This window comes from Globicephala melas, chromosome 2, assembly GCF_963455315.2.
Source record: "Globicephala melas chromosome 2, mGloMel1.2, whole genome shotgun sequence".
NCBI classification, from domain to species: Eukaryota; Metazoa; Chordata; class Mammalia; order Artiodactyla; family Delphinidae; genus Globicephala; species Globicephala melas.
Window position 1 is genome coordinate 33,191,482 of NC_083315.2, and position 13,497 is coordinate 33,204,978.

Genomic DNA, 13,497 nt, shown 5'->3' on the forward strand with positions numbered 1-13,497 from the left:
ACGGAGGTCCCTGTGAGTCTGTTATCCTGCTGCTGAAAGACCTCTGCGCCTTTTCACACACCCCAGCTCTCTGCTTTCACTCTTCTTTTTTGTTTAGATTTATTTATTTATTTATGGTTGCATCAGGTCTTAGTTGCAGCACGCGAGATCTTTCCTTGCGGTGTGTGGGTTTTCTCTTCTCTAGTTGTGGTGTGCAGGCTCCAGGGTGCACGGGCTCTGTAGTTGTGGTGCACGGGTTCCAGAGCACTTGGGCTCTGTAGTTTGCGGCACGCAGGCTGTCTAGTTGAGGTGCGCGAGCTCAGTAGTTGTGGCAAGCGGGCTTAGTTGCCCTGCAGCATATGGGATCTTAGTTCCCTGACCAGGAATCGAACCTGTGTCCCCTGCATTGTAAGGCAGATTCTTTACCACTGGACCACTCTTGGAAGCTGGGTCTCCTTGTTGAAGGACTGTCCTCAGGTTACTGGATTCTACTCTGCTGAAGCACACAGAGCCAGGAGTGCCTGAGATTTTTACATCCCACCAAGAACAGCCCTTTACCAATGACCAACGAATGCAGCAGCATCAATACCCCAGCTCCCTTGCTCCTTGATGGGATATCTCCACATTGTAACTTAGTATATTTTCTCTAGAGCATCCCTGTGACATTGCGATACACTTACCTCTGTGGAAACCTTATTTGCTTGATACTGTAGCCTGCTGAGTCTTCCTCTTCAATACCGCTTCCTGGGGTGAGGTGTCCCCGGGAGCCTTCCCTGGTGTTTGAGGTCAGCTGTCCTGAGTATCCTGTGAGTGCTGTATCTTCTAGATTTGTACAGTTATGGGATGGAGGTGGTGGCAGGTCGAAGTAAATCACTTTCACAAGGAAAGTGATTTCACATTTTTCTAAGATGATACTTCTGAAGAAGCCTGTCTCAGACAGCCCATCTATAACAAACACTTAACTGCAGCAAAGTAAGGAATAGGAACATTCACCCTTCATTATTCTATCAGAAAAAAAGAAATTCAAAAATATTTTTAGGGACTTCCCTGGTGGGGCAGTGGTTAAGACTCCACGCTCCCAATGCAGGGGACGTGGGTTTGATCCCTGGTCGGGGAACTAGATCTGACATGCATGCTGCAACTACGAGTTCACATGCCACAACTAAGGAGCCCGCCTGCCGCAACTAAGACCCAGCACAACCAAATAAATAAATATGTTTAAAAGATACTTTTAAAGCTAGGCATACAAAGAATTTCACCTTTCCTTTTCAATAAAAATAAATTTAAAATTTTAGTAATATTTGATACTGTAGACGTGGAAAAAACTTTGCCCTCAAAGAAACCTATTTTCCCCAGGACTAGGGAAAGCTATTTATCCTGGTTGACCTGAGATTTTCCCAATTTTAGCAGTGAAAGTCCTATGTCCTGGAAATGAAGATAACCAGGACATTTGTTCACCTACCCAGGACGTCAACATTTCCTGGCAGGGTGCACAGAGCCCCAGAAGAGGAAGGAAGATGTTGACAGGGTATAGTGGGACCACAGATGTTTAGAGCTGGTGGGGATTTCAGTGATTACAGAGCATTTTTAGGTAACAGATGAGGAAAAAGGGTCCAGAAATTCAGAAGAACTTGTTTCCCAGAAGCTTTGGCAATCGAGGAAAGCCCTTCTCTGCCTGGTTCTTCTAGATGAATAAAGCCAAGAATCAAACCCACAAAGACCTCATTTGTGGGGAATTTTCTACATCACATTCAACTCCCCAGATGTGTGGAGAATGACCCTTGCACTTTGACCCAAAGATGGCTGACCAGGTCAAATGTGCATGTTCTACCCGAGTCCACATGATAAAGGGATTAGCAACTGAATGCAAACCCGCCCTGGCAGTTTGGCTCACTGAAGAGAACTCTTGAGTTTTGGAGGCTGAACTTTCTGAGGAGACCACGTGGTTTTTCCCCTGAGGAAACCCGACACAAGAGCTCTTGTCATCTCGTGGGACCCTCTGAAGAGCCCGAGGAGGATGGAGTGGCTGAAACCCCAGCTTGTCCCTGTGGAAGAGAAGGGAAGAGGCCCAGGGCAGAAGCCCTGGAGCGTGGCCACCACAGAGCGTGTGGCCCAGTGCTTGGCCTGCCACGGGGCTCCCAAGCCAGAGGCCATGTAGGAACAAGCCCGGTATATTAGTTTCCTCGGGTTGCTGCGACCAATTACCAAAGCCTGGTTGGCTGAAAACAACAGAAATTAATTCTCTCACGATTCTGGAGACCAGAAGTCTGAAATCAAGATGCTGGCAAGGTTGGTTCCTTCTGGAGGCTCTGAGGGAGGGTCAGTTCTGTGCCTCTTCCGAGCCACTGGTGGCTGCCAGCAGTTTTTGGCGTTCCCTGGCTTATAGCTCTGTGCCCCCCATCTCTGCTTCCATCTCTACATGGCCTTTCTGTGTCTCAAATCTCCCCCTCCTTTCTCTTATAAGGACACCAGTCATCGGATTTAGGGCCCACCCAGGTAATCCAGGATGATCTCATCTCATGATCCTTAACCTGATTACATCTGCAAAGGCCCTATTTCCAAGTCAGGTCACATTCACAGGTTAGGACTTAGATATATTTAAGGGGAGGTACAATCAACCCATTCCACAAGGCAAGAAGGTAGGGAGAGTTCCAGTTGCCTGTTCTTCCACAAAAACATGCAGGAGTCCAGACACTCTGTCTCAGAAGTGTGGAGGCCCAAACAATATCCTGAAATGCCTGGAGCAAACATCACTGCTAGCGACGTGCGAGGCCAAGGAAAACGTGTCGGTTCCTGAAGAAGCACTTGGATGAGCAGAGAAAACAGTTGCATGAGCCGGAAGAGCAGGTGGATGGGATGCAGAAACAGCAGGCCTGAGAGTGACAACAAACAGCTGGGCATCCTCAGTGCCAGAGAGGGAAAGGCCTGAGGGTGGTCACTGTATGATTCAGACTGTCAGAGAACCAAGTGGGAGGTTCACGTCTATTCCCTGAGACGCTCCTTTCAGGCACTTCCATCTGCCACCATGGCCACCATGACAATTGCACAGATCTAGAAGACACAGTGCTTACAGAAGGCTCGGAACAGCTGACCTCACACCCCAGGAGACAGGCACCTCACCCCAGGAGGAGGGAGGGGAGGCAGGACCTCCAGCGGAGAGTGACGTTTTCAGGATGCCAAGGACCAGTTGCACTACTCTTCAGGAATAGAATGGATTCATTGAGAAATGAAAGATGGGGGGGGGAGACAGTTTCCAGAAAGGCAGCTCAAAGCTTAGTAATTTGCTGGGGAAAAGGAAGGAGACGGAGCAGTGGCAGGAATTATGGTGAGGTTAAAGAAATGGGGCAATGGAGACCCCTGCCAGGACAGGAGCAAATGGTACAAGTCCCTAAAACCAGCACTGCCTCTTCTTGCCCAGCAATCTCCATCAGAGGAGCGAGCAGGGCTGGTGTAAAAACAGAACAAAACAAAACAAAAATCATGCGACACGGAGAGAAAGAAAAGCTGTTGTCAAAAATCTGAATCCACCTGGTTTGAGACTAATAGGTTCACTGACAAAGGTTAGGGATTTTGTTCTTTTTCCTTTTTAATTAATTAATTAATTAATTTGGCTGCATCGGCTCTTAATTGCGGCGCACGGGCTTAGTTGCCCCACGGCATGTGGGATTTTAGTTTCCCCGACCAGGGATCGAACCCATGTCCCCTGCACTGGAAGGCGGATTCTTAACCACTGGACCACCAGGGAAGTCCCTGTTCTTGTTTCTTTTGTTTTGTTTATGTTTTGCATTGGAAATATTGCCTTTTTATCTTCCTGGAATCTATTTCTTGGAGGCCAAGTGTATGCTCCAGAAATACCCTGGAATGGACAGATACCTAGGATGTGGTATGGGTAAATTCATCCCGGTATCTCTACCGTCTAACACAACATCCGAAAAAGCGATCAAAGCATGTCTTTAGTTTGATTGAACGTAAGGAAATTTATCCAAGGGCAATGATGGATTTGCCCATTGGAGTACTGTACTCTCCATCTGTAGGCACCTCCTTGGCCTGGAGATCATGGTGACACGTCTCACAAAAACAGAGGGACTGCAGGTTGTTGACCTAAATTTCCAATTACAATTTGTACTTTTGGGGGGTATCATTCATGCAAAAGTGGAGCAAATCCCAGAGAAATTTCCAGTGGACCCTGGAGACTCCCAGATGATTATGGATCAATGGCGAATGTTAGAGTAGGAAGAAGACCAAAGGAGAGCCTGGATCACCTCACATTTGTGTATTGGACAGGATCCCATCTCCAGTTCCTTTGACCCCTGCTGCCTGACCCAGTGTCTCTGAGTCTGGAGAGATGCTCAGCCTGGGCTGTTCCAGGGGGGAACACACACAGGAACACCTGGGATAGGCAGGGACTGGACTTGGAAGCCTTGTTCAGAGACACAGGCTCTGTGCGGATCTATATATCACAGATGGTTGGTACTGTTTATTTATTTTTTTGCTTCCATATGGACCTGTCTGATTTGTGTGGGATCTGAAGAGTAGAAGAGAGGACTACCATTTTGAGAGGAACAGTAAGACAGTGAGGCTGATTGAGCCTAGAAAGAGGGCGGGTCCACTCAGATTTCAGAGATAAAGTCCTCTGTCATTCATCCACTGTAGAGGGTGTTTGGGGAAAGCTAGGTCACGGCTACAGCACTGAGCTGAGATGAGATCAGCGTGGTGTGGGAGCAGGAAGTCATCCATGGGGCAGAGCACCACGTGCGTGTGGAGGACGTTCAGCTCCAGGTCAGAAACCCACAATCACGGGCTGCCAAGTTTGCATTTCTCAGCAACAGTGACGTCCCGTGAAGGTGCTTCTCTAATGGGGTGAAGGAAGGGTGGAAAAGGGTATTTCCAACTCGAACAAGATGAAGATGGACACGCTCCGGAGCATCACAGGAAGCGTCCGTGCTGACCCGCAATAGAGAGAGGGCTGGCATTCCCCGGTGAGGGCCAGAGGCTGTGTCGGGCCACAGCAACTGTGCAGGAAGCGTGGAGCTAGAGAATGCTGCCTTTCCGGAATAGATGCACCAGCCAATGTATCTTCCCTCTTTTTTCTGTTCATAAAGAAAAACAAAAACAGAGGAGGGAGTGTGTTTTGGAAGGATTCTTCTGGAAAGAGGATGGTAGTTACATTTATCAAAATTCTTCCAATGACACATGTTGCATTTTTCAAATGGAGATAAAATTCACATACCACGTTAAATTGTACAGTTCAGTGGTTTTAGTCTATAAACAAGGTTGTGCAACCATCGTGACTAATTCCAGAACATTTCATCACCCCGTAAGGAAACCCCACACCCCTCCTATTCCCCTCCTCCCTTTAACCCCAGCAGCCAGTAATCTACTTTCTGTCTGGATGGATTTGTCTGTTTGGTACATTTCATATAAATGGAATCCTACTAAATGTGGCCTTTTGTGTCTGGCTTCTGTCATTTAGTGTAAGGGTTTCAAAGTTCATCCACGTTGTGGCATGCATCAGAACTTTATCGCTCTTATTGCCAAATAACATTCCCTTGTATTAATATACCACTTCATTCCCTTAACAGCCTTTCAAAGAGCAAACATTTTTAATTTTTACCCAAGTTCCAACTATTAATCTTTGCTTTTGTGGATGTGCTTTTGGTGTTCTTAGCTAAGAAGTCTCTAACCCAAGATCACCGTGGTTACCTCTATGTTTTTCTTCTAGATATTTTATCATTTTAAGCTTTATCCTATTCTTGGATACTCCTTCTCCATATGCATTGCTTCAAGTGGTTTATTTCCTCTTTGTTTTTGTTTCATTTTTTTTCTGATTTTGGAGGAGGGCAGCATTCTCAGCTCTATGAGATCAGAGATCTCTGTCTGTTTAGTTCACTCATCTCCCTCAACAGCTGGAAATATTACCTGGCACATGGTGGAGACACGATATTTGATGAATGAATGAATGGTTTCTGAATTTCCCTCTCCCATGGCCAGAAGCACTTCTGCTTCCTCATCTTACTTGGTAAGAACATCTTCTACTTCGTATTCTTCTTCCTACACAGTGGACTGCATTGTTCTAGGTGTTAGACATCCTCCCTGTCCTTGAGTTCATAATGACAGAAAGGCCTACAGAAGAAGGAACATATCCAGATTACTAAGAGAGAAAAGACGTCAGAAGGTATATCAAAAATACTTTCTACACTAGGCATTGTTGTTGTTGCAGCAGACAGATTTATTTGATCCAGATTATTTCAGAGTTATAAGCTAAGCCTTTCCTATTAACAATATGAGGCCTTTAGGCGTTAGAGAATTAGCTAAATTGAAACTGCAATGAATCAAAAAAACTAACAACCCAATCCAAATATGGGCGGAAGATCTGAATAGACATTTCGCCAAAGTAGACAGACAGTTTGCCAAGAAACATATGAAAAGATGCTCAACATCACTAATCATTAGAGAAATGCAAATCAAAACCACAATGAGGTATCACCTCACACTGGTTGGAATGGCCATCCTCAAAAAATCTAGAAACAATAAATGCTGGAGAGGGTGTGGAGAAAAGGGAACCCTCCTACGCTGCTGGTGGGAGAGTAAATTGATACAGCCACTATGGAGAACAGTATGGAGTTTCCTTAAAAAACTAAAACTAGGGCTTCCCTGGTGGCACAGTGGTTAAGAATCCGCCTGCCAATGCAGGGGACACGGGTTCAAGCCCTGTTCCAGGATATCCCACATGCCGCAGAGCAACTAAGCCCATGCGCCACAACTACTGAGCCTGCGCTCTAGAGCCCTCAAGCCACAACTACTGAGCCGCGTGCCACAACTACTGAAGCCCGCGCGCCTAGAGCCTGTGCTCCACGACAAGAAAAGCCCCTGCAATGAGAAGCCCACACACCGCAACGAAGAGTAACCCCTGCTCGTTGCAACTAGAGAAAGCCTGTGCACAGAAACAAAGACCCAAAGCAGCCAAAAATAAATACATAAATAGATAAATTTTTTTTAAAAAACCTAAAAATAGAACTACCATATGACCCAGCAATCCCATTACTGCGCACATACCCTGAGAAAACCGTAATTCAAAAAGAAACACACACACACACACACACACACACACACACACACACAAAGACATGTACCACAATGTTCATTGCAGCACTATTTACAATAGCCAGGACATGGAAGCAACCTAAATGTCCAACGACAGATGAATGGATAAAGAAGATGTGGCACAGATATACAATGGAATATTACTCAGCCATAAAAAGAAACGAAATTGAGTTATTTGTAGTGAGGTGGATGGACCTAAAATCTGTCAGAGCGAAGTTAAGTCAGAAAGAGAAAAACAAATATTGTATGCCAACGCACATATATGGAATCTAAAAAACGGTACTGATGAACCTAGTGGCTGAGCAGGAATAAAGACGCAGATGTAGAGAACGGACTTGAGGACACAGGGGAAAAGGGGAAGCTGGGATGAAGTGAGAGAGTAGCACTGACATATATACACTACCAAATGTAAAATAGAGAGCTAGTGGGAAGCTGCTGCATGGCACAGGGAGATCAGCTCGGTGCTTTGTGACAACCTAGAAGGGTGGGATAGGGAGGGTGGGAGGGAGGCTCAAGAGGGAGGGGATATGGGGATGTATGTATACATGTAGCTGATTCGCTTTGCTGTTCAGCAGAAACTAACACAACATTGTAAAGCAATTATACTCCAATAAAGATATATTAAAAAAACTGCAATGAGATATCATTCCCCATCTATCAGAATGGCTTAGATGCAAAATAGTGACAACACCAGATGGTGGCAAGGATGCGGAGAAGATGATCGCTCAGACCTTGGTGGTGGTGAGTTTGCAAAACGGTACAGCCACTGGGGACCTGGTGAGAGAAAGTCCAGTGGTAGAGCAAAGGCAGAATCCAGGTGCCCTTTCTGTGAGGACTAACGCCCAAGAGCGCAGACCCCAGGAAAAAGGAGGTCCCCAGACCTCGATCACAAGGCAACACCTAGGTTTCAGAAAAGCTCAGTGAATAGAATGGGCAGCAGGTCGACCTGATGGTTCTGGGCGGAGCCAGTAGGTGAGGTGAAGAGGTCCCAGCAGTGGGCAGAGAACCAGGGGGCAGGGAGCTGGGAGGCCCTGATGGACGCTTCTTATAGTACAAGCACATGTTCAAGGTCCTATAGGGGTTCTAATTCGAGTACTCGCCCCTGCTGCACTTGTACATGCTGGCTTTATACAACAGTCTTAAGAATAAAAAACGGGACCTACATGTGCTGTCCTTCCTCCACTAAGCGGTCATTATCACAGGGATACAGACTCTGTCCCATGAGAGCTAGAAAAGACCATTGCACGTTTCGTTTTTGTTTTTTGCGATACGCGAGCCTCTCACTGTTGTGGCCTCTCCCGTTGCGGAGCACAGGCTCCGGACGCGCAGGCTCAGCGGCCATGGCTCACGGGCCCAGCCGCTCCGCGGCATGTGGGATCTTCCCGGACCGGGGCACGAACCCGTGTCCCCTGCATCGGCAGGCGGACTCTCAACCACTGCGCCACCAGGGAAGCCCGTAAGTAATGATTTAACATTAAACTGGGAACATTCCATTCTCTTTATCCTATCCTTCCGTACCCACTCTCGACTCAGGGAGCAGGGAGAACCTCTATGTATCCTGCTTCTAGGGGGGAATAGAAAGTACCTTTAGATAGAGAGATTACATATAGACACTTTGGAAGATTGGGCCTTTACTGAAAGTTTGAAAGAATTTTCTAGGCATACTAGGATCTAGACTACAAAAATACAAAGCCAAGCTTAGAGGGCTGAGGGGAGATTTACTTCCCTTTGGGTACCGAAGACTCATGATGACCTAACAGTGATCTTCTTAGCTGCAAGTGTTCCGAATGTGTCACCCCCAAACATGTCATTTTGGCATATTGATTACTTTTAATTAAAGGTCCTTGAGAAACAGCCAGTGCAAGAAAGGCAATCTGACCCTCCTTTGCCCCCTGAAAGCAGAAGATAAATCTCCCATGTGAAGTTGCCCTCCTGTGCCAGGAGGGTAGAAATTATCCTCATCACAAGAGACAGGGAGTTTAGGGCTGAGAACGCTGTATAAAGATACCTTGTTACTTTTTCACCATCTTACTATTCCGGGCCTAAATTTCTTTGTTCTGTCAATTCTTCACAAATGTATTCTCAAAAAAATAAAGCTGTATTCACATGCAAAAGAGGTACGGCCGTACCTTGTTGATGTGCCTCAGTGACAGCAGTGGAAACTTGAACATGAGGAACTGTCTGGCAGCCATGAAATGATCCACCTGAAAAGGCTGCCTGAATGTGGGCATAGCCGTGAGGTGAGCAAAGAGCTCCAGATTGTCTGTTCATTTTGGAGGCAGTGCCGTGTGGCTTTGCGTGCGCCCAGCCAGCGAGTACAAGGAGGTGTGGACAGGGAATTCAGGAACACCAGGTTTCGGGGATTTCCTAGACGGAAGATGCTAAGCCCGAGGCGTGTCTCTAGGAAGAAGAGGTAGGATGCTCTAAACTGACTATGGTCGTGTTCTCTCTCTTTCAAGAGGCCCCAGCACTGAACGGACTAACGGATACCCCCTCAGATTTCCAGCCTCTGAGAAAATCTGTAGCGGTGTTTGACCACCAACCCAAAGCGATGCCAGGTGTCACCCTGGAGCCCATGCAGACTTGTCCAGGATGTGTGAGGTCCCATCTGGGAAGCAGGCAAAGCAAGGCTGCAGGACTTGGACAACCTGCTTCTCCCTCTATGTCTCAGCATCTCTAAGAACACAACCAGATTAATAGTGCAGGCGTGGGGCGGGTTGTCGAGGAAGGGGGCCCAAGTCCAAACAGCACAGCAGAAAGGGGTATCCCTCCTCCAGGGATGCATGTGTGCCTGTGTGTGTCTGTGCATGTGTGTGTGTGCACGTGCGTGTGTGTGTGTGTGTGTGTGTGTGTATGGCAGGGGGCTGGAGGTTGTGAAGCAGAGGACTCTCTCCCCTGTCTTCCAGACTGCCTCCCCTCTTCTTTTTTTGCTTTTTTTCTCTTTATTTATTTATTTATTTCATTTTTGGCTGCATTGGGTCTTCGTTGCTGCACGTGAGCTTTCTCTAGTTGCGGTGAGTGGGGGCTACCCTTCCTCGTGGTGCATGGGCTTCTCACTGCGGTGGCTTCTCTTGTTGTGGAGCACAGGCTCCAGGCTCACGGGCTTCTGTAGTTGTGATATGTGGGCTCAGTACTTGTGGCGCACAGGCTTAGTTGATCAGCAGCATGTGGGATCTTCCTGGACCAGGGCTCGAACCCATGTCCCCTGCATTCGCAGGTGGATTCTTAACCACTGCGCCACCAGGGAAGTCCCCCCTGCTTCTAAAGACAGCCCAGCAATGAACTGCAACTTGCTGACCCCGACTGCTCTGTTTCTGGAAGGAGAAGAGAGGAACATTCTTTTCACCCTGCTCCGGAAACACTAGACTAGCAGCTCGGCCCATTTTTACTAGATATACCATCAGAAGGGCAAACCCTCACTGCTGACCCAAAGTGTTCTCACCCCACCCTTCCCTCGTATTCTTCACTAGGCCGAACTCTGAAGGACACTGGAGGTCTCCGAAGTCCCAGTCATGTATTTTAGCCATTGTGCAGTGTGGTCCCGCCTATTTGTCCAGCCTCGTTTCTTCTCCTTTGCGTCATCCTGTTTCCCAGTCCCACCTGACTGCTTGTGGCTACCTGTATTCCTCTGCTCTGCCTGCCGCATCAGAATACCACCAACTGGGTGGCTTCAACAACAGAAATGTATTATTCTCACAGTTCCGGAGGGTGGAAGGCCAAGGCCAAGGTGCTGGCAGGGCTGGCTCCTGGTGAGACCTCTCTTCCTGGCCTGTGGATGGCTGTCTTCTAGCTGTACCCTCACATGACCTTCCCTCTGTGTTCCTTCGGGGAGAGAGATCTCTGGTGTCTCTTCCTCCTCTTATAAGGACACAGTCCTATAGGATTAGAGCCCTACCCTATGACCTGATCTAACCCGATTGCCTCCCTTAAGTTCCTATCTCCAAATACAGTCACGTGGGGAGTTAGGGCTTCAACATATGAATTTGGGGAGGCACAATTGGGTCCCTAACACTGAATGCATTTCTTGCCTTTTTTCCCCTCTTTTTCTTTTTTCTTTTTTGGCTGCACAGTGTGCAGGTTGAGGGATCTTAGTTCCCCGACCAGGGATCAAACCCACACCCTTAGCAGTGAAAGCACAGAGTCCTAACCACTGGACCACCAGGGAATTCCCTCTGTTTTCTTGCCTTTGTTCATCCCAGGCTTCCAACTGTCTGCTCTCTCTACCCCCATCCCGACTCTCTAGCTGCCAAAATCCAGACCGATTTCCATCGGTTCCCTGACCCTCCTGACCCAAGGGATGTCTCCCCTTTTTACCCTCCATTGCACTGGGAGTCTCTAAGGACATGCAATTTCTGTCTCGATTCCTGAAATTTGTGGACTTATATTTGTTCCCGCCTTTTACCGTGAGCTACCCGCGAGGAATGCACATGTTTTATTGCATTTTTAACCATCACAGCGCCCGACATTGGTTGCTCGATAAATATTTACTGAACTTAATCAAAAAGGTGGAGGCAAGCTACTGCTGAGAGTATTTATTCAAAAGAATGAGTGTATCATTTCCGTTGGCCATCCTTGCGTACATTTTCCCATGACGGGCCAGTGATGCTGTGTTGCAATGTGTCGAACGCTATGAGTTTCCTACGGCAATCGTAACAAGTCGCCACACGCATAGCGGTTTATTATACTCTAAGGGTCCTGGAGGTCAGAAGTCCAAATCCAGTCTCACTGGGCTGAAACCAATATGTCCGCCAACAGGTTCCTTCAGGAGGTTCCGGGGAGAATCTGTTCCTTGCCTTTTTCAGCTTCTACGGGGTTGCCTGCATTCTTTGGCTCAAGACCCCTTCCTGCAGTAACTCCAGCCTCTTATTTGCCCTATCACGTCTTCAACTACCGATTCTGATCCTCCTGCCTCCCTTGTATAGGCTTCGTGATTCCACTGGGTCCACCCACATAATCTAGGGTCATCTCCCATCTCAAGATTCTTCATTTAATCTCATCTGTAAAGTCTCTCTGACCATGTAAAGTGACCTATTCTCAGGATCCAGGGATTAGGGTGAGGACCTCTTTGGGAGGTCATTGTTCAGCCGACCACACCTCCCAAGGGAAGAACAATTTCATTCAATCAGAAGCCTTGCGGTTATCAACAAGCAGTCATGTTACAGTGTGTTCTGTTCTCAGAGTAGCTTTGCAACAGGCCGAGGAGTAGGAACAGGCATCCTCCCTGTCTGGCTCTCCGGACAGTCAGACCTGCCGCACTTGGGCCTCCAGGGTGTTCTCCACTCCACATTCTTGTACTCCGGTGTTTTCAGGTATAAAAGACCGTAACACAAGGCTGCTCTGCAGATGCAAGGAGGTGATGCCTGCGGGCAATGCTCCATATACCTGCTTCATGTCATAAAATCTGTTTCACGTCATTCATGTACCCCTCCGTCAACCCCGCTGTTTCACACGTCCTCTGCTCACGTACCTATGACACCTACAAGTGCTGAATCTGATCGTGATTAAGTAGGCTCCGTGATGGAAGCCATGTTTCCTCCACTGGCCGACTTACATGAGGGCCTCCTGAGTTCCAAATGCAAATGACTCCCGTTTGACTGATATGCAGTACAATTCAAGCATGTCTGGTTTCACTGTCATTTTCAAGGTCGATGGAAACTCCCATCAAATAGACACACACACACACACACACACACGCACACACATTTACCCCGGGACGCTTGGTTCTGCTGATACAACTTCCTGCTAAGTCATCAAACATTGAGTGACCCCGCCGCCCCATGAGGACATGACCTGGGCAGCTGGTGAGAGGCCTGAAGGAATGGAGAAGGGGTCGTTGCTACCCTGGTGGCTCGGCAGCCCCTCTGCAGCCTCCAAGCCCAGGCTCGTGCCTTCTAGCTGGTCTTCCACACTGTGGCTCACAAAATGTCTATTTAAAAGGGCAAATCTGCTTGACGCCTCTCTTCCTAAAACCCTCCACGCTTCCCCCACGGGACAGTCCACGCTCTTTCACATGGCATTCAAGGCCTGCCTGTAAGGCCCTGCCCATCCATCACTCCAGCTTCGTGGCCAACTCTTACCTCCCTCACCCACTGGACTGCCCTCTGCTACTCTTGAAGCAGCCTTCGTGCCTTTGACTACGCAACAACTTTGCTTCTGATGCCCTCGCCCTTAACTAATGACCTTCCAAACTTAGCTCAGGAAGCCTTCTCTGGCCCCCCAGCCTGACAAGGCATTCCTGCTCCATGCTCACACGTGGGGCAGGGGCCGCTTTGCATGGACACAGCTGCATGGTTCCCTTAAGGACAGTGGCTGCCCCACTCACTTCTGTTATCTCCAAAGCCTCATACAGTGTTTGGCACCCAGTAGGAGAACTGGATTAAAAAGAATTCAAGAAACGTGCATCCCAGCAGAAGG